Below are 21,996 nucleotides of genomic sequence, written 5' to 3'. Positions count from 1 at the left end.
GCGCAAGCACAGTTTTTGAGCGTGAAATTTGACAACGTAGTAGGTACTTTTTTCGGAAACCACCTAGATCAAAAATTAGCACTCATTCAGAACCTACTAGGGTTATGACACTCCTAGATAGAACCTCAATTCATTTGAACAAGTCCTTGACTATATTGAAAATGACTTTTTATGAAATTGCGCAAGCACAGTTTTTGAGCGTGAAATTTAACAACGTAGTAAGTTCTTTTTTCGTAAACCACCTAGATCAAAAATTATCACTCATTCAGAACCTAATAGGGCTATGACACTCCTACATAGAACCTCAATTCATTCGAACAAGTCCTTGACCATATTGAAAATGACTTTTTATGAAATTGCGCAAGCACAGTTTTTGAGCGTGAAATTTGACAACGTAGTAAGTACTTTTTTCGTAAACCACCTAGATCAAAAATTATCACTCATTCAGAACCTACTAGGGTTATGACACTCCTACATAGAACCTCAATTCCTTTGAACAAGTCCTTGACCATATTGAAAATGACTTTTTATGAAATTGCGCAAGCACAGTTTTTGAGCGTGAAATTTGACAACGTAGTAGGTACTATTTTCGTAAACCACCTAGATCAAAAATTATCACTCATTCAGAACCTACTAGGGTTATGACACTCCTACATAGAACCTCAATTCATTTGAACAAGTCCTTGACCACATTGAAAATGACTTTTTATGAAATTGCGCAAGCACAGTTTTTGAGCGTGAAATTTAACAACGTAGTAAGTTCTTTTTTCGTAAACCACCGGGATCAAAAATTATCACTCATTCAGAACCTAATAGGGCTATGACACTCCTACATAGAACCTCAATTCATTCGAACAAGTCCTTGACCATATTGAAAAAGACTTTTTATGAAATTGCGCAAGCACAGTTTTTGAGCGTGAAATTTGACAACGTAGTAAGTACTTTTTTCGTAAACCACCTAGATCAAAAATTATCACTCATTCAGAACCTACTAGGGTTATGACACTCCTACATAGAACCTCAATTCCTTTGAACAAGTCCTTGACCATATTGAAAATGACTTTTTATGAAATTGCGCAAGCACAGTTTTTGAGCGTGAAATTTGACAACGTAGTAGGTACTATTTTCGTAAACCACCTAGATCAAAAATTATCACTCATTCAGAACCTACTAGGGTTATGACACTCCTACATAGAACCTCAATTCATTTGAACAAGTCCTTGACCACATTGAAAATGATTTTTTATGAAATTGCGCAAGCACAGTTTTTGAGCGTGAAATTTGACAACGTAGTAAGTTCTTTTTTCGTAAACCACCTAGATCAAAAATTATCACTCATTCAGAACCTACTAGGGTTATGACACTCCTACATAGAACCTCAATTCATTTGAACAAGTCCTTGACCACATTGAAAATGACTTATGAAATTGCGCAAGCACAGTTTTTGAGCGTGAAATTTGACAACGTAGGAGGTACTTTTTTCGTAAACCACCTAGATCAAAAATTATCACTCATTCAGAACCTACTAGGGTTATGACACTCCTACATAGAACCTCAATTCATTTGAACAAGTCCTTGACCATATTGAAAATGACTTTTTATGAAATTGCGCAAGCACAGTTTTTGAGCGTGAAATTTGACCACGTAGTAAGTACTTTTTTCGGAAACCAGCTAGATCAAAAATTAGCACTCGTTCAGAACCTGCTAGGGTTATGACACTCCTAGATAGAACCTCAATTTATTTGAACAAGTCCTTGACTATATTGAAAATGACTTTTTATGAAATTGCGCAAGCACAGTTTTTGAGCGTGAAATTTAACAACGTAGTAAGTACTTTTTTCGTAAACCACCTAGATCAAAAATTATCACTCATTCAGAACCTACTAGGGTTATGACACTCCTACATAGAACCTCAATTCATTTGAACAAGTCCTTGACCATATTGAAAATGACTTTTTATGAAATTGCAGAAGCATAGTTTTTAGCGTGAAATTTGACAACATAGTAAGTACTTTTTTCGGAAACCACCTAGATCAAAAATTAGCACTCATTCAGAACCTACTAGGGTTATGACACTCCTAGATAGAACCTCAATTCATTTGAACAAGTCCTTGACTATATTGAAAATGACTTTTTATGAAATTGCGCAAGCACAGTTTTTGAGCGTGAAATTTGACAACGTAGTAAGTACTTTTTTCGTAAACCACCTAGATCAAAAATTATCACTCATTCGGAACCTACTAGAGTTATGACACTCCTACATAGAACCTCAATTCATTTGAGCAAGTCCTTGACTATATTGAAAATAACTTTTTATGAAAATGCACCAGCACAGTTTTTGAGCGTGAAATTTGACAACATAGTAAGTACTTTTTTTCGTAAACCACCTAGATCAAAAATTATCACTCATTCAGAACCTACTAGGGTTATGACACTCCTACATAGAACCTCAATTCATTTGAACAAGTCCTTGACCACATTGAAAATGACTTTTTATGAAATTGCGCAAGCACAGTTTTTGAGCGTGAAATTTAACAACGTAGTAAGTACTTTTTTCGTAAACCACCTAGATCAAAAATTAGCACTCATTCAGAACCTACTAGGGTTATGACACTCCTAGATAGAAACTCAATTCATTTGAAAAAGTCCTTGACCATATTGAAAATGACTTTTTATGAAATTGCGCAAGCACAGTTTTTGAGCGTGAAATTTAACAACATAGTAAGTACTTTTTTCGTAAACCACCTAGATCAAAAATTATCACTCATTCAGAACCTACTAGGGTTATGACACTCCTACATAGAACCTCAATTCATTTGAACAAGTCCTTGACCATATTGAAAATGACTTTTTATGAAATTGCAGAAGCATAGTTTTTAGCGTGAAATTTGACAACATAGTAAGTACTTTTTTCGGAAACCACCTAGATCAAAAACTAGCACTCATTCAGAACCTACTAGGGTTATGACACTCCTGCATAGAACCTCAAATCATTTAAACAAGTCCTTGACCATATTGAAAATGACTTTTTATGAAATTGCGGAAGCATAGTTTTTAGCGTGAAATTTGACAACATAGTAAGTACTTTTTTTCGGAAACCACCTAGATCAAAAATTATCAGTCATTCAGAACGAACTAGGGTTATGACACTCCTACATAGGCCCTCAATTCATTTGAACAAGTCCTTGGTCATATTGAAAATGACTTTTTATGAAATTGCAGAAGCATAGTTTTTGAGCGTGAAATTTGACAACGTAGTAAGTACTTTTTTCGTAAACCACCTAGATCAAAAATTATCACTCATTCAGAACCTAATAGGGTTATGACACTCCTACATAGAACCTCAATTCATTTGAATAAGTCCTTGACCATATTGAAAATGACTTTTTATGAAATTGCGCAAGCACAGTTTTTGAGCGTGAAATTTGACAACGTAGTAAGTACTTTTTTCGGAAACCACCTAGATCAAAAATTAGCACTCATTCAGAACCTACTAGGGTTATGACACTCCTAGATAGAACCTCTATTCATTTGAACAAGTCCTTGACTATATTGAAAAAGACTTTTTATGAAATTGCGCAAGCACAATTTTTGAGCGTGAAATTTAACAACGTAGTAAGTACTTTTTTCGTAAATCACCTAGATCAAAAATTATCACTCATTCAGAACCTACTAGGGTTATGACTCTCCTAGATAGAACCTCTATTCATTTGAACAACTCCTTGACTATATTGAAAAAGACTTTTTATGAAATTGCGCAAGCACAATTTTTGAGTGTGAAATTTGACAACGTATTAAGTACTTTTTTCGTAACCAACGAACCTTCTTGCTTTGCCAGAATTAATTCCCACGGAGTGGGAATTTGGGCCAAAAGACCACTCAGGAAACCGAAGCTGTGCGTTGCACAGCAAACCAGACCGAAAAAAGAAAGCGGAAGCTAACAAAGCTCAAAAATGAAAACCCAATAAAAAAGCGCAAAGCTTCAACGAACCTTCTTGCTTTGCAAGAACACTTTCCCACTATGTGGGAACACGGACCAAAAAACCGGTCCGAAAACCGCAGCTCTGCGGTGCAGAGCAAACCAGACCGAAAGAAAGCGAGAGCTAGCCAAGCTAGCGAGCAAAGAAGCGGAAAGAACTCACCTGAGAGGAGACGGCAGCAGAAAGAAGCAAAGCAAACAAACTCTGAAAAAACACTTTGTTAGTATACATAAAAGAAAACATCAAAGACAACACACAAGACGCGCGGCCACCCCCAACAAGCGCCAAACCAACCCCCCCCCCCCCCCCCCCCGGCGCGCCAAACCGCCGCACACCCCCCCCCAAAAACCACCCCCCCAAACGCCGACCGCCCAACCCACCAACGCCAAATTTTGGCATGAGTTCTGGCTCATACATACTGGGTCTATGAGACCAGTGCTGGCCCCGAATTCGATAGTTTTCCCACTTTCCCAAGTGAATTACTTCACTATAAGCATGAAATCAGGGGGTTGGGGGGGGTCATCTGCAGACCCAAAATTGACCCCCTGAAACCCTGAAAACCATATACAAACTATATATGGGGAGCTTCCCTATTACAAATGGAGTTCAACGGGCCTACTCGTGCAGTCAAAGTCATTAATTTTCAACATTTCACATGTAGAAACGCGAAACGTACCAGTCACTAAAAGGTCCAAATGACCGTATGTGTCGAGGCCAATTTCTCAAAAACGGCTGAAAGAAACAAAACGCCATTTACAGGGATTCAAGTATTGCTCAAGCTGAGCTCAAATCAACAAACAGATCAAAAATCGGTTCACTCTATAAGGAGATATTACAACATAAAGGTACCGTACCAAATGACCAAAATGACCGATTTCGGGTCCTGTTTCTGTACTATAACATAACCACTCATTATAACCACCTGTAAAATATATATGGGGAGACTCCCCACTAACAGGGGAATCTAACACACTAAATTTCACCGTGGATTGAACCCACAACAAGGTTTAATATCGTACTCAAGGTGGTGTTTCTCTCCACAGGAGGTCGAACTGGGGTCAACTTTCCTGGCCAATTTCTCAAAAACGGCTGAACAAAAACAAACGCCCTTAGTACCAATTGTAGCACAGCTTGAGACACGCATCATATCAAAAAATGAGCCCAGTCGGTGCATTTTTCAAGAAGTTATAGCAAAAATAAGGTACCGTACCAAATAACCCTGTAACAGGGTTACACCACCTTCACAGCTAAAATTGAACACCTAAACCTCGGAAAACGCTATATAAAGTATACATATTCGGAATCTACATAACACGCGCTGTTCAAAACACTAATTTTTGTAACACAGTTCAAAGTGTCAACCAATGGTCAACCGCTGGTGTCAACCGCTTCTGGGGCTAAAATCGAGGGCAAGTTTACTGGCCAATTTCTCTAAAACGGCCGGACAAAAATAAACCCCCTTAGTACAGTTTGTAGCACTGCTTGAGATACGCATCATATTAAAAAATGAGCCCAATCGGTACATTCTTCGAGGAGTTATAGCAATTATAAGGTACCGTACCAAATGACCAAAAAAGCGAGGTGACCGCCACTCAGAGCCAAAATTGACAATCTCAACTACATAAAATACCATATAAAATATATATGGGGAGACTCCCCACTAACTGGGGATTCTAAAACACTAACACTTGTTGGGTAAATCGAGTGTTTTGTTGTACCGAAAATTGGGTCACCCATAAAAACCCGAAAATTCGAACTATTTCAAATTTGAACATTAATAACTTTTTGATTACAACGATTTGAGAAACCAACCAAACACTGCAAGCAAGAGGGGTTCAGTGCCAACAGAATGCGACCACTCCCGTTCAATTTGGTTCAGTACTTTAGAAGAAATTAACAAAATACTGCTCTGTACCGCATTTTTTGGGCTAAAAGTGAAGCCCAAAATCTCGGGAACTGACGTAAAATAACGTGAAACATAGTTGCCGGCGTATTCTTGGGTGTGGTTCTGGTCCACTTCGACGTTCTGGGTCACGGAAAACCTTCATGGGGAGGTGGGAAAAAATTTCCCACCTCACCATGAAGGTTATGATGTTTTGTGTGTTTTGACATAAAACAACATCCACGGAAATTTGATGAAATCGTGAAAAAAGAAAAATTGTTGAATTAATCCCATTGTTTGATACAATTAGCTTCAACAACCTAAATAGTGTATAGAAAACACAAAATGCACGCCCAAAAACTTGTTCAATTGCAAAAAACACCACTTCACCCATTCATTTGGTCAAATGACCTATTTTGGCTATCCAATTTCAAGTTTCGCTAATGTAAACCATCAAAACTTGTAGGAAAATGGTACAATCTGTATTTAGTGATACCCCTCATCAACTGAGCAATCCAAAACACTATAATGTTTAATCTTGACAGAAGAAAAGTCAACTTTATGTCACCGCCGAAATAGCCGAAAATGGCCGAAACTCGAGGTTTGGCGCCTACAGAGCAAAAATTGACCCACTCAACTCCATAAATTATATACAAATATGAATCGGGATACTCCCCACTACAATACAAATCCAGCAAACCCGTATATGCAGGGATACTATGGTATTTTGGGGTACGCCTTTTTGGGGAACACCAATATCACCTGTAATGGTGACTTTTTTAAAATCCACTCAGAGCCAAAATTGACAATCTCAACTACATAAAATACCACATAAAATATATATGGGGAGACTCCCCACTAACTGGGGATTCTAAAACACTAACACTTGTTGGGTAAATCGCGTGTTTTGTTGTACCGAAAATTGGGTCACCCATAAAAACCCGAAAATTCGAACTATTTCAAATTTGAACATTAATAACTTTTTGATTACAACGATTTGAGAAACCAACCAAACACTGCAAGCAAGAAGGGTTCAGTGCCAGCAGAATGCGACTACTCCCGTTCAATTTGGTTCAGTACTTTAGAAGAAATTAACAAAATACTGCTCTGTACCGCATTTTTTGGGCTAAAAGTGAAGCCCAAAATCTCGGGAACTGACGTAAAATAACGTGAAACATAGTTGCCGGCGTATTCTTGGGTGTGGTTCTGGTCCACTTCGACGTTCTGGGTCACGGAAAACCTCTATGGGGAGGTGGGAAAAAATTTCCCACCTCACCATGAAGGTTATGATGTTTTGTGTGTTTTGACATAAAACAACATCCACGGAAATTTGATGAAATCGTGAAAAAAGAAAAATTGTTGAATTAATCCCATTGTTTGATACAATTAGCTTCAACAACCTAAATAGTGTATAGAAAACACAAAATGCACGCCCAAAAACTTGTTCAATTGCAAAAAACACCACTTCACCCATTCATTTGGTCAAATGACCTATTTTGGCTATCCAATTTCAAGTTTCGCTAATGTAAACCATCAAAACTTGTAGGAAAATGGTACAATCTGTATTTAGTGATACCCCTCATCAACTGAGCAATCCAAAACACTATAATGTTTAATCTTGACAGAAGAAAAGTCAACTTTATGTCACCGCCGAAATAGCCGAAAATGGCCGAAACTTGAGGTTTGGCGCCTACAGAGCAAAAATTGACCCACTCAACTCCATAAATTATATACAAATATGAATCGGGATACTCCCCACTACAATACAAATCCAGCAAACCCGTATATGCAGGGATACTATGGTATTTTGGGGTACGCATTTTTGGGGAACACCAATATCACCTGTAATGGTGACTTTTTTAAAATCCACTCAGAGCCAAAATTGACAATCTCAACTACATAAAATACCATATAAAATATATATGGGGAGACTCCCCACTAACTGGGGATTCTAAAACACTAACACTTGTTGGGTAAATCGCGTGTTTTGTTGTACCGAAAATTGGGTCACCCATAAAAACCCGAAAATTCGAACTATTTCAAATTTGAACATTAATAACTTTTTGATTACAACGATTTGAGAAACCAACCAAACACTGCAAGCAAGAGGGGTTCAGTGCCAACAGAATGCGACCACTCCCGTTCAATTTGGTTCAGTACTTTAGAAGAAATTAACAAAATACTGCTCTGTACCGCGTTTTTTGGGCTAAAAGTGAAGCCCAAAATCTCGGGAACTGACGTAAAATAACGTGAAACATAGTTGCCGGCGTATTCTTGTGTGTGGTTCTGGTCCACTTCGACGTTCTGGGTCACGGAAAACCTTCATGGGGAGGTGGGAAAAAATTTCCCACCTCACCATGAAGGTTATGATGTTTTGTGTGTTTTGACATAAAACAACATCCACGGAAATTTGATGAAATCGTGAAAAAAGAAAAATTGTTGAATTAACCCATTGTTTGATACAATTAGCTTCAACAACCTAAATAGTGTATAGAAAACACAAAATGCACGCCCAAAAACTTGTTCAATTGCAAAAAACACCACTTCACCCATTCATTTGGTCAAATGACCTATTTTGGCTATCAAATTTCAAGTTTCGCTAATGTAAACCATCAAAACTTGTAGGAAAATGGTACAATCTGTATTTAGTGATACCCCTCATCAACTGAGCAATCCAAAACACTATAATGTTTAATCTTGACAGAAGAAAAGTCAACTTTATGTCACCGCCGAAATAGCCGAAAATGGCCGAAACTCGAGGTTTGGCGCCTACAGAGCAAAAATTGACCCACTCAACTCCATAAAACCAAATACAAATATGTATCGGGATACTCCTCATTACAATGCGAATTCAGCAAACCCGTATATGCAGGGATACTATGGTGGGATATCTTTGCTGAATTCTTGAAAGTGACAAAGTTTCAAAAATATTTTTTTACAGAAATTAGAACAGAATTAATTTAACCGACCGCGAATGAATTAAACTAATCTTTTCGTTTCGTTACTTTCTTAATAACTTTTGGCTTAAGTTTTAGGATCTATTTATCAGCTGTGTAAGTTTTAAGGACTGTTTATTGTTTAAAAATGTAATTTGATCCAGTTAAACCGCAAACGTTTTTTTTTGAACTTCAGATTGCAGCTAATCTTTTTTGAGACCTAATACAAAAGCATGGGTCCTATTTTGAAACAAATACTCAGTTGTTACTTTTATCATGGGGATATTTCGTATATCAGTGAACGTGAAGAGAAGAAACCGATTCTAAGACTTGGCAGAGAAACCCAAGACTTGGATTTTCTCTGCCCAGAGAGGCCCCAAGTCTTGGGGTGAAGTTCACAAATTTCACCTGCAAATGGTTTTTTTTGACAGAAAACGTATAATTGGGCACCAAATTTATTAAAAAAAGTTGCCCTCATTAAATAAAAACTCCGGATCCTCATGATGTCAACCTTAACTCTGCTCAGAGAAACCCAAGACTTGGGGTCTGCGCTGCCCAGAAAAACTCAAGTCTTGGCCTCTCTCTGCCCAGAGATGTCTCAAGTCTTGGCTTCGCTACCCAAGTCTTGGCATCTCTCTGCAAAGACTTGGCCTCTGGAAAATCTCTGAATCAGGCCTGATGGGCTCTGGGGGTTCGGTACGGGAAATAAAATTGAATTAAATTCAAACCAGATGGTGATAATTTTTAGTACCTCCCTCCCAGCCTTATTCTAGAAACAGAATCCCCCTTTTTTCAGACACTTGGCTGGATCTAAACAGGCTAAAGGCAGAACTGGCTGCCATTTTCAACACCTAAACAACTGGTGGAAATTATGAATAACTGTAACAAAAAAACACCCCAGCCCAGCTACAAATATTTTTTACATCCATCCCTCCCAATTCTACATAAAAAAGAGAATCTTGCCTATATTCTATTTACTTTTTATGAAAAAATCTGGTGGAGCAGACAGCAACATATATTTCCAGAAGAGAAGGTGGATAACTGTAACAAAAAACAGACAGTGGAAATTAGTGACAAAATATTTTCCCATGTTTTCACGCCTTAAACTATTTTCCCCAAAAAACAGCTTTGTGAATATCCAATGTTGAATCAAATTTGAGCTAAATTAGCCTGGGGTAACTCCGTTCCACACGCGCTTGCGACTCCAGTCTTAAAACATGAGTCGTGAAAATGCCAGTCAAAAATTGAAAATGCACAAACGTTTTCTTGGACAATGGCCAACTAATCACCCTAGCTCAGCAAATGATACATGTTTTTTTTTGCATCAAGGAGCAAACTAAAATTTCAAAAAGCTGTCCCTAAATTTGAACAGCTGTTCATAGAATAAAAAACAGCCCCGATAATTCTTCTTCATGCTTGCACCTCTCTCCCAAGGCTACTTTTTAAAACAATCGTCCCGTCAAAACATTTATATCTGCAAGTGATGAAAATCAAAGCTGACTGCAGTTTCTGTTTTCCAAACAATTGACGAGAGAAAAATAACGAAAATTAAGAAAATCACGTGCAAGATTGAAAATTCCGAAAGTCTGCAGCGCCTGAAGTAAAAATGGCAGAAATTCCGCGTCTTTCGTTTTATAGTCCCCTATTATGGTATATTTTTACTGATTGAGGTTCTGAGTTATCTGACCAGTCAGATAAGCTATAGCTCCCAAACATGGTAAAAATACAAGTCAGCAGCTGATCGAGTAAAAAGAGTACAATAATTGCTAAACGAGTTTGTTTGTACAGTTCGTAAATATACACTACTTCAGTAAGGCCTGTCTCAAAAAACGTTTTTTCTGAGTTTGAATGAATGTGAACAATTGCTCTGGACGCTCTCTTTATACAATAGTGATTTCTATAAAAAGTTATTCAAACTAAAACAAAAGGAAAATCAGACTTCTGATGCTTCCAATTCATCGGTCCAACTCTCAACTCAGGAAACTAGCTTTCTATGAACGTTCAGTATCCCCCATTTTGTGGTTTGAAATAGTTTTTCTTAAAAAAAAACATACAAACTTGTCCCGCGGAAAAATGTTTCACCCTATCAAGCTGGGTCATCCCAGGTAAATACAAGAAATTTTTTATCTTTTATAAATTTGGCACCCTCTGGAATCCATTAGTGCAGCCGTACAACTTCTAAGTCAGTCAATGTTGTTCCATATATACCCAGTTCAGTGCATAACCTTGCATTTTTAGCCGGAAATCTTACTGACAATTTGTAGCTAACCGATTTTCGAAACTCAAGTTTTATCAATTTCAATTGCGATATTTTCCATTTTTTTACTTCTCCCCTCTACTCTAATATTTTCCCGAACAACTGGTAAATATTTGTATCCTTTTTGTTAATTACTACTACCGTTCTTCAATATTTTTTGTTGGGCTCAAACAATCAGTTTTCCTGTTATTTTACAGTCGCCTTCAAAGCAAATCTTACGAATTAAATATTTTCTCAAAGACAGAAAATATTAAGTTTTCTTTTCATTTTTCGTCTACCACACCATTTTGTGAACCATTGGTAATTACAAAAGAACATCAATAATACATGAAACAACAAATTTGGCACACTGATCAATTGACAGCTACTGAATACAAATCAGCGAACATATGTAATTCTTTTAAAATTTTTGCTCGAACTGTCAATTTGTCCATGTTGTAGTTATATAAAGAACAACACACATATAAATGGACAACTCAGAACCAAAGTGCTGTTAAAATTAAAATTGCTGCTGTTTTATCTTCAAGTGGTGCAATTCCTGATTGAGTAAATTTATGGCCTAACCATTCTATTTCAGTTTTAGCGAAATGACATTTGGGTAAATTTATTCTCAAATTATCATCGCCCAATTTTTTTAAACATTTGTAAAGTAACTTTAAGTGGTCTTCTTTTGAGCCGCAACTGACTATTATGATATCATCTAAGAAACAATGAGTATTATTTAGTCCGACTAGTGTAGAGTCAATTACTTTTTGGAATGCTGCTGGAATGTCAGTTAATCCGTAAAATCCTGTAAGGAAGCGGTATGTACCAGTACCCTCACCACTAATAATATTGAAGTTGCAATGCCCAGCCGTTTCCGGGTCTAAGTTAAGTTGACTGTATGCGTACTTCAAATCAAGTTTAGAAAAGTATGCTGTTTCATGTGACAAGTTTGCGTTTAGATTTTGTTGAACTGTGCCAATTAAGTTATCAATATTGGGCACTTGGTATTTTTTATGTATAGATTTATTCAAGATTTTTGAGTCAAGGGCTAGCTTAACTGTTTTATACCTTTTTACCGTGATAACTATAGGTGAAATGAAATTTTTATCTGAACAACTGTTTAATTTTATCTTCGTAGATGGGTTCGGGAGGCAACGTGACTTTATTTGAAGTATCTTCGCTAAGAGTATCGATCGAAATACCCTCTCTTGCTAGGATAGCCAGTTTCAGCATTATTTGCCAACGGTCCCATCTTAACGGTGATTCTAGAGTTGGTTTCTCGCAAAAGGGTTCGATTCCAAGGATTGCACGTTCTTTGACTGCTGACTGCGCCAAGTGATATCTCTCACTTTTGAGATATGTAATCGAGCAACGAATGTGCTGTTTATTATTTAAATTGGATTTTAGGCGCGAATCCAATGTTCTAGTAAATTGTTGGATTACCGCTTTTACTTTTACTCTGCACTAGTGCTACAATTTTAGTTCTAATGTGGTGACGTGAAATTCCTTCTCAAATCCAGATAGGATTTTTCTGACTGCAAAAACAGAGAATAAGAACAACTGAGTTAAGAAGAATAAGTTTTGCATATGAATATTAACTAAAGTGGGAAGTCTGAACACCTGAAAACTTGGCATATTAGTCGACGGTAAAATAAGCGTAAGTGAAATATGATTAGGTATGAATTTTACTAAGGCAAGGACAAACTTAATATAAATTAGTACAAATCCAATGAATCTAGTACAACAGTACCACAGACAGCTACTGAATAAAATCAGCGAACATATGCAATTCTTTTAAAATTTCTGCTCGAACTATCGATTTGTCCAGGTTGTAGTTATATAAAGAAAAAAACACACATATAAATGGACAACTCAGAACCAACAGAACAAATCATCGTTTACCCTGGCCATCTATCTCATCAGGAGATCCCCTTATGTAAACATCCGGTTACTATAAACTCATTTGGTTAAGCATTTTAAGCTCAACTTGCCTCTCTACGTCTGCTACAGCCATATTACGGACGAAAAAATGTGGCCATACTGTGCTATGTAATCGTCATAGCCAATAACAAAATCAAATTCTTGTATATAAGTACTGGTACTCTTTCATTCTCTCAACAACTGTCGAATTACTTTGTTTCATTTCCATCTGTTGCAGAAATTATGAGCTGAAAGTGAAAGTTTCCATGGTGTTTGTAACATACAGGCTAAAAATGTTGCTTCATTGATTGTATGAGATATTAAAACTAATCTCTTATAAGGGGATCGGTCAACTAATCTCTTATAGTTTAATCATTTGTTATATGATGTTTTTGAAAGAGTTTGAATCCAATGTTTTTTATGGGAGGCGTTGCGTTTTGGCTTATCTTTTTTTCCAGGACACAAAAAAAAATTTTTTCCTATCCAAAAAGATAATTGAGCGTGAAAGATGCACATTCTTTGGAACTTCTTTTCACTTTCAATAAAATTTTTTTGGAACTTCTTTTTAAAATTTAGTTGCTTACAATTGATTCTTCCCTTTTTCTTCATGTTTTGATCATCAAAACATGAACAAAAGAGGACGAATCATTTGGAAGAAAGTAAACTTTAAAGAGAAGTTCCAAAATATCTGGATGTGCACATTGGAACCATTTCTCTGCAAAATTATTACAATTTTTTCATCATTAACTCTTTGAATACGTTAAAATGGCTACTGAAATTTTTCATTAACTGCAAAAATCAGGAAAGCAGGAAAACTGTATACGGAAAAAGGCACGAAGATTTTTTCTGTTCTGGTCTTTTTGTAAAAGAAAGGAACCGGTATCATCTCCTTTCGAATGTTGTTTTTCGATTTACTTTTAAACAAGTGCAAATTATCATTGAAAAATAAATTGCAACCAAAACTTTTTTTCTTTGTTGAACATAATAGATTTAGATATAGATGGATTCAATAAATAAAGAGCTGTTGAAAAAAAAGATCCCAAAAAGTGTTTTTCTCATGATTTCTTCTATTGGAAACAGTCAGTAGAGTTGTCTGAAAAAAATAATTGAAAATTTCAAACTAAAAAGATATAAATTAGTTTGTTCTTTTCAATAGTATTCAATAACTATTTATGGAGTTATTTTGACCGCTAGTCTAGTGAACACACGCGACTGAAAAATTGCAGTTTTTTTCGTCATTTTTTTCTTCAAGGCATTGAAAATTAGAAAAGGCGACATTTTCGAAATCTTGTTCCGTTTTACAATTTGTTATAATTTTTCACCCGATTGTTTTGTCCTCCGAGGTTAATTTTCGAACTCTCTGTGCAATTTTCTTGAGCATTGTTTGACCTCCGTGATGTCCTTTCACCAACATTGTTGCAAAAGTAATCCAATTATTAGCAGCAGAACAACCATCGTATTCAAAATATGATCCATGGCCTAAAAGCCATCCGTAATTTTTTCTTTTCACATATCAGAAGACCAAACAGAAACTATAAAAAAGGGTTCGGAAGGAGGTTTTATGCACAAGAGTTTCAAGAAAGGGGCACTTTAAAATCCCTTCAGAGGTTCAAGATCGTTTTTAACATATTTTGCATATTTATAATAAGAGTTTAAACCAGTTGCATGTAAGAACATATTTGATCAGTTTACAAGACAACACCATCCTGTTACTTCAAAAGCACTAAATAATGTGTATTTAATTAAAATATGATGTCGATATTATTCCTTTCATTTTTTATCACAACGTGCATTTAATACCGTTAAAGTACAAATTAATTCATTAAAAAATTAGTTATCTTAATGCAAAGCTTACTCAAGTGATATCGGACAATATCCAATTTCTCTAGAACGAATTTGATCAGAAACTCTGAAGGCTTCAATGGTTTACGTACTACCGCACTACGGCGCAGCATCTAGCCTCACTCCAAACGCAAGCCACGTACTTTCAACTCTTTTCTGGAAACAAAAGGGAATCCCGCCCCTCCATTCTGGGGGATAATTCCATCTTGCTCATGATATAAACTGTTATATATTCAATCATGTTGCAGGGTAGAGACATCACCACCTATTTGTACATGGAGCCTTCCCCTCACATATATCTTCCTCAGAAAGCGAATCAGTAAAATTGTTTGTCTCAGCAACGATATCGCATCTTTGGGTAGTCTCCTTAGCGTAAAGTACCGATGCTTTCTTATCCAAAGGTTTTTTGGTGAAAACATACAGCCTAATATTGCCTACCTTCCAATTCTTCATTTAATTATTTACATTTTATTTCAAAGCTATATACTCTTCGCAAAAAACGGAGTTCATCCGTCAGTTTAATGGGATTTTCCAGACTAAAAAGCGCAAAAGAATACCTCCAGAAGCGTTACAATAACCTTCACTTTCCTTATTACCAAAATTGTACGCTTTGACATGTGTCTGAATATCAAGACTTATACCATGGTCGATTCTTTCCACCGAGTCTACACTAGCCGACGCTGCCAACCAGTAATACTCGAAAGTGACAATGAAAATGTTCGTTAGAGCAGCTGAAGAGTTTTAAAAGGTGCGTCAAAGGTCTTAAAAATGCAAAACTTTTAATAAAGTTCTGATAAAGTGGAAAAATACAGAAGCAAACTTCAGCTGACTATAGAGACATCGCGATTATAGACGTGAGGCGGCTACCGCTGGATTTCTGCTCTTTACAGCTTACAAACTCAGTTTAACCAATCTTCCAGAAATTGAGAGGCTTCTTACCTCAACCTTATTTTTCTATCACATCAATTAAGCTCCTTAACTCCAGGGAAATTTGAGAATGACATTCTCACCAGATTCACTTCATGCAAGACTGTGCAAACGCGTCAAGCATGTTGCCAATGCAAATGCGTACAAGCGATAGGAAATAACGTGTGCGTTCGCACAGGTTGTTCTATAGCATATTTTGCCGAGCGGTTAAGATCGCGCCCAAGAAGTCGATGGTTTGATTCCCGTCAAAGTCAGAAGTTTTTGCCCCCACAAAATTTTATGTACAGTTTTTTAGGTTAAACTTAATAGGTTTTTGACCTCTTTGCGACCTTCAACTGAAGATCAAAGATACGTTTGGCGGACGACATTCTGGTCGTCTTATGCAGTAAAAAACATGCGGTTTTTTCTCGTATAGAGAGCTTATGGTTTTTTTTGTGTGTTATCACATGTAATGTTATCGTCTTGTACGTTCTAGATACGCTTGTTAAACATGTTTCTATACGTAAATAGATCATGAAAATTTCTTCGTGAGTTTGTCTATGTTCCGATACATAGTAAAAACCTTCCAAATTGAGTCTTGAGTTTTATATACTTTTTCTTTCGAGAATTATTCAAGTTTATTACTCTATACGAGAACGAGGCACAACATTTGGTCCACCGACAGTGATAACGAACCAGAATCATTTCACAGCCGATTTCCGGACTCCACAAAGAGAGAGAAGTGTGGTTTTGGTCACCAACGCTTGGAGTGAAAATGATGACCGGATTACATTGAGCGAGGCTTCTGGAAACCCAAAAGTGAATATACTAAGGATTTCAAGCGCGAAACGTCAGAAAAAGGTAAGATTGAAACCTTTTAAATGAAAAAACAGGGATACGACAGAAATTGATGATATAGCGTCAAAATAGACGAAAAAACTCGACAACTGACAAAAAACTGGTTTTAGTCGAAAAACTTGAACTTCATATTTGAGCATTAATTTGATATTAGCCAAACGTGTCAGAGGGGTGGGAACTTGAAAAACCAGCTTTCAAAATAATTCGATAAATTCATCGAATTTTTTTGCAATTTTTAGGTCGAAAATTTGAAAAATCAAAAATTTGGTCAAATTTTTGAGAAACTGGTAAATTATTGTTCAGCATAGTTGGGGTAACAGTATAATACAGGTATTCAACAAAAAATTTCGATTTGACCAAAATTTTAAAAATTGTCGATTTTACAATTTTTTGGGAAAAAAATCTCAAAAAACATCAAATAACAGGAAAGGTTCGTAGTTTTTTGTCCCCATACGGTAAATACACGTTGATGTGAGCCTTTGGTGTTCATTTTGGGTGCTAGTTCATTGTTCCACGCCATAAATAATCTACCAAAAAACAGCCAAAATCGGTATACAAACACTGTATTTTCACTTCCCGGACTAAGCTTGAATCCTTTCGCTGTTAACTATAGAAAAACGGTACAACATCAGTTGGATAACGTTTTCCTGCACAAAAATGATAAAATCATCCTGCACGACGCCATAAAAAACTAGTTAACATCGCATAGAACGAATAACTACCGCAAACTTGAGTTGCCGGAATTTGCTATCGTATTAGAACATTATCAAGACCGTTTGAAAGCAATTGTTTTTTGTCCGCATAACGAAGCACCGAACATCTTTGGTTTTCTTAAGCAAACAAGCATAGTGACTCTTCATGTGATCACTGATTTAGTATCGAAGCGCAAGCAAAAGGATCAGAACTTGATTAAAGAGTACTATCAATTGCATCAGAAACATCATCTTGAATTAAAGTCACTTACATTAGTACTAACACATCAGAATTCACTTCGTTTCTTACTTAAGAAAACTCGCCATAGTAAGCTCAATAAGCGAAGCCAGAGTGTGAAAAAGAATAAAAAACTCGCTGTTGAAACCAGCCGCGCCGCTTTCTAACTAAGTTTACTTTTTTTTCAGGTTTTGTGACCTCAGTTTAGATTACAGGGGTTATAAAGCTAGTTGGCTGTGATACCTAGTCGTTCCACCGTGTCTCGTTTTTGTTGCGCGTTTTCCGTGCATATAGCCGCTCGCTTTTCACGCCTGCTCATCCAGAGCTTGCTTCCGTTCCTTTTCCCCTCTTTGCGTTCCCGTTTCCGCCCGTCGCTCTAAAGTCGTTCGGCTTCTTGTTGACCTCGTTTCGCACATTGCATGTTTCACTCGCCGTCCCCCGTTTTCTGGGTCTCAAAAGCTTTTGAGTTATTGTGTCCTCGGTTCTAACTACAGGGGCTACGAGACTCAAGAGTGTTTTGAGACTCAGCCGTCCGCTGCGCTAGGTTACGTCCCGCCTGCCGTGCGTTTCCAGCTCCATTTTTCGTTATCGTACTACTTGTCCGCCTTTTCACTTCGTGCGTCATTCGTGCTCCGCGACTTGGCCTGACTTCTTTGGTGTAAAACCCTTTTTATGTTTTTATTTTAATTGTGTACGTCCAAACTTTGAGACCATTATCCCGAAATCCTTTCAAAAGTAAACCCGCAATAAATCAGCAAGTCAAAATCTATTGGAGAGCGGGTTCTTAATTTCCATGACGCAAGAAAAAAATTGAGAGAGAGCTTTGTACAGCCTATGAGAGTTTCGATGACGCAATTCAGGAACGCGCAAGAGGCGTAAAAGTAGAGAGGCTAGTAACTAGGTGCAAAGATCTCTTAATGAGTGCCATCTCAAAAAATGGTCAATTACTAGTACTCGCCGCGAAAACTCAGCAGGCAGAGAAAAATAATGCCGAAGTTGAGGAATGGCTAGAAACTGTTAACAAAAGACATGATGATTACATGAAAAACTCATGCAAATACATAGACTCAGTCCTAGATACTGATAGTTTTAGCAAGTTGTCTCACCATTCCAAAAAGTCTTCCGGAGACAGAACAACATCGAAGGCTTCCAAACTGCGTAAAAAAGAACTTCTTTTGGCTAAACTCCGACGCGAGGAAATAGAAGAGGATAACAAAGCCGCTGCGCGAATTGCCGAAAGAGAATATGAAATTGAGATGGCTCTAAGGAGCCTGAATTGGCCAAAGAAAACATAATATGGATCTCTTTGCTAAAAAACGCCAAAATGATCTTGAGAAAATACAGGAAGAAAACAAACCGTAAACATTTCATTGAGGCAAAAATGCAAGAAACTGATCTCATGGACAGTGAGTCAATGTTTAGCAAGAGTAAGGCCGACAAAGAATCAAGACGTGGTAGCTACCATTCAATGAAGACTGACGACCTAGTAAATGAATGGATTGCGTCTGCGGACAATGAATATACAATCACTGCTCCAGATAAGACAGTTCAACCGAGTTCCGGTCCAAATCAGGAGCACCGAACGAAATCAGGTCACAACAAGGAACCGCCATCAGATCCAGCCCAGACTGCAGACCGTGATAGTCAATTAACGCCTCTCATTCAGCAATCTTCCTTTGAAGTTAACGAAACTGGTATAGAAACGCAAAATCTTCATTGCCGTTCCCCCAATCGAACGAACCGAGAGAGAGGTCACCTGCTGGCGAACTTGTTGATCGAGCGCCTGACAGCGGCCCATCGCCTAATGTTGAATATCCAATCAACTTGAAAAAAAAACAGAAACCATCTGACAGATCCCTTGATTAACGCATCAACGCATGTTTGGAACACATATGCAGAGCAAGAAGCCGCATACTATCGTAGTTTACTGGCTTATTCACTGAACTTTTTCTTGCCACCAGCGAACAATGTCGTCGATAGTAGCACAGTAACTGTGCCCTCAACTGCTGATTTGTTGAACACAGCGCCCGATCTGAACTTAACAACACCGATTTACACTCCTAATCCGAGTCAAAATGCTGCGCAATCCGTACAAAATTTAAGGCATAACTTGTTGTTCAATATACCTACTGGTGATATCATATCCCGAAACCGTCCTCAAGCACCAGTACCCTTAAGTCATTACGTCCCAAACTTAGCCTCATGGAAGCTGGCCAGTGTAAACCCGTCCACCTCTACCGTAAATTGTCCCCCAAATTTGTCTCAAAACTCATCTGTAGATATGAACACAAGTGTACCGGTTTCGGCCGCCACAGTTGGTGGTACAACATACTACCAAAATCCGATCTCGAGCACGAGTGTACCTGCGCAGGTACTTTCTCATGCGTCCATCCCTGCTACGCAATGCCGACACTCCCGTATTACCCGTTTCCACCTCTAATGATTAACCCCGCAGCGCTTCAAGCACCGAGTACGGTTACAATAAAAGACCTAGCTGAACTTCTTACTCTCAACAAGGAGGACCTCCTACCAGATTGGAACCTAGCTAAGTTTAATGGTAATCCCTTGCAATGGCAAGAATGTCACGGCCAATTTAAGAGCGCTATTGATTTGCAGGCCCTAAGTGATGACATCAAGTTGACGAATTTGAAAACTCTCGTAATAGGTAAAGCCAAAGATGCCATTGCAGAATTCGCTTATTGTGGAAAAATGTACAGAAATGCTTGAGCGATTTCGGACAACCCCAAGCAGTTGTCACTGCTCATCTTGACAAATTGGCAAACTACCCTTCAATTAAGATCAAATCATCCATTTTTTCAAAACTGTCTCTAGTCTTGTTGGCGTCTTCAGATCTTTGTCCTATGATGCAGATCTTCAGAGCTCATCACTCTTGAATCAGGCAGTTCAGAAATTTCCACCAAATTTGAAGGAATCATGTCATTGCACACTGTGAAAATAGATTTGATTCGCCCATCAATGTTGGATTTCAACGACTGGTTGAAAGAAAGAGCCGAGGTTCATGATCGCATGAAAACCACTTCCTTCCGGAGCAAACCAGAAGACACCAACAGCAGTGGTGCAGTAAAGACCAAAGTGTTTCCGAAAGTATTCGCGTCCATCTCAAAGTCATCTAGTGTTAGTAGGTAGTCTCAAAATTCAACGATTTATCACCCACTTTGCGTACTTTGTAAATCACAACATCCGATTTGGCGATGTCAGACTTTCAAGGAAAAAACTCCGACGCAGCGTGCTAAAACAGCCGCAGAGAACCAACTCTGCTTTTCGTGCTTGAATGGTAAGCTTTCGTTCCGTACGTGTCCAAATCAGCGCAAATGGAATCGCGAAGGCTGTCGCAGTACCCATCCCAGCAAGCGGCCAAAATAAATCTGCTGATGCATCACAACCAAAAGTCAACTCAACAAAAACGTCAACAACGACTGTAGACAATGCAAGTACTCACGGAACAAGCAGCACATCAGGACTCACATCGATCACTGATGTCAAGGGTCTTTTGCAGGTCCTCGAAGTTGATCTAGAGGGACAGTCACAGAAGCTTGCACGAGCACTTGTTCTCTGCGATACAGCATCTAGTAACTCCTGGATCTCCAGTGAACTCGCGAAACGTCTCCATTTGAAAGGAACCCCGTTCAATTTGACGGTGAACGGTATCAATAGGCAAGAGACAATCAGCACTGAAGCTGTTCAGGTTAAAGTGACCCCAATTGGTGAGAATACCTGTTCTCCGTTTGAGTTGTTGCCGTACGTGAAAGAAAACCTTCGCGTTGGGTCTGACAAAATTGATATCGTTGCCCTGCAAGATAAATATCCTCATTTGAGTCTGTTACCTCCAAAAAGTTATGACTACGCAAACGTAGAGATGATACTTGGTCAAGACGCGCACCACGCCATCCGCCCGCTGGAGTATTTCGAAACCGACTCGAAATCCTTACCCGTTGCCGTTCGTTTACCGTTAGGATGGGTACTAAGTGATCCAATGCCGTCAACGTCCGGTCTAATCTCGACAAGTTTCAAAGCGGTAGTTGAACTTGACTCTGAGTTGGCGACACAAATCAAGTCGTGGTTTGACATGGAATCATACGGGGCTTTTAAGCAATTGGATCCGCGCTCAGCGTCCGACCGTCGAGCCGTCGAAATCCTCGATCAGTCAACCGTACACGAGAAAGATCGTTACGTCTTGGGTATGTTGTGGACTTCCAATGAAGTCAAACTTCCCAACAATTTTTTTTTCTGGATTGGTCCAGCGGAAGTCTTTAAAGAAGAGACTTAGTAAAGGTTCCAACTTACGCGAACGCTACGCACAAACAAAACGAGAAGATTTGAATAAGAAGTATGTTGTTAAAGTGCAAACCGGTGAGGAAACTGAGCATCAACCCGGCAGGAAATGGTATTTGCCGCATCATCCGGTCATGAACCCAAACAAACCTGGTAAGGTGCGAAGGGTCCTCAATGGTGACTCCAAGTTTCAAGGAATTTCTTTGA

At 38.2% G+C, this 21,996-nt stretch overlaps 1 protein-coding gene across 1 annotated transcript in view; it reads left to right on the top strand.

Moving 5' to 3' along the window:
- The window catches only part of LOC142351049 (transmembrane and coiled-coil domain-containing protein 3-like), a 425,404-nt gene that overhangs the window by 153,011 nt on the left and 250,397 nt on the right, over positions 1 to 21,996 (top strand). The gene's annotated exons all lie outside the window — the stretch shown is intronic.

The sequence above is a fragment of the Convolutriloba macropyga genome, chromosome 12 (genome assembly GCF_964194025.1).
Source record: "Convolutriloba macropyga chromosome 12, txConMacr16.3, whole genome shotgun sequence".
Taxonomy (NCBI): domain Eukaryota; kingdom Metazoa; phylum Xenacoelomorpha; order Acoela; family Convolutidae; genus Convolutriloba; species Convolutriloba macropyga.
The sequence above is the reverse complement of the archived record's forward strand: the minus strand, read 5'-3'. Positions and strand labels throughout refer to the sequence as shown.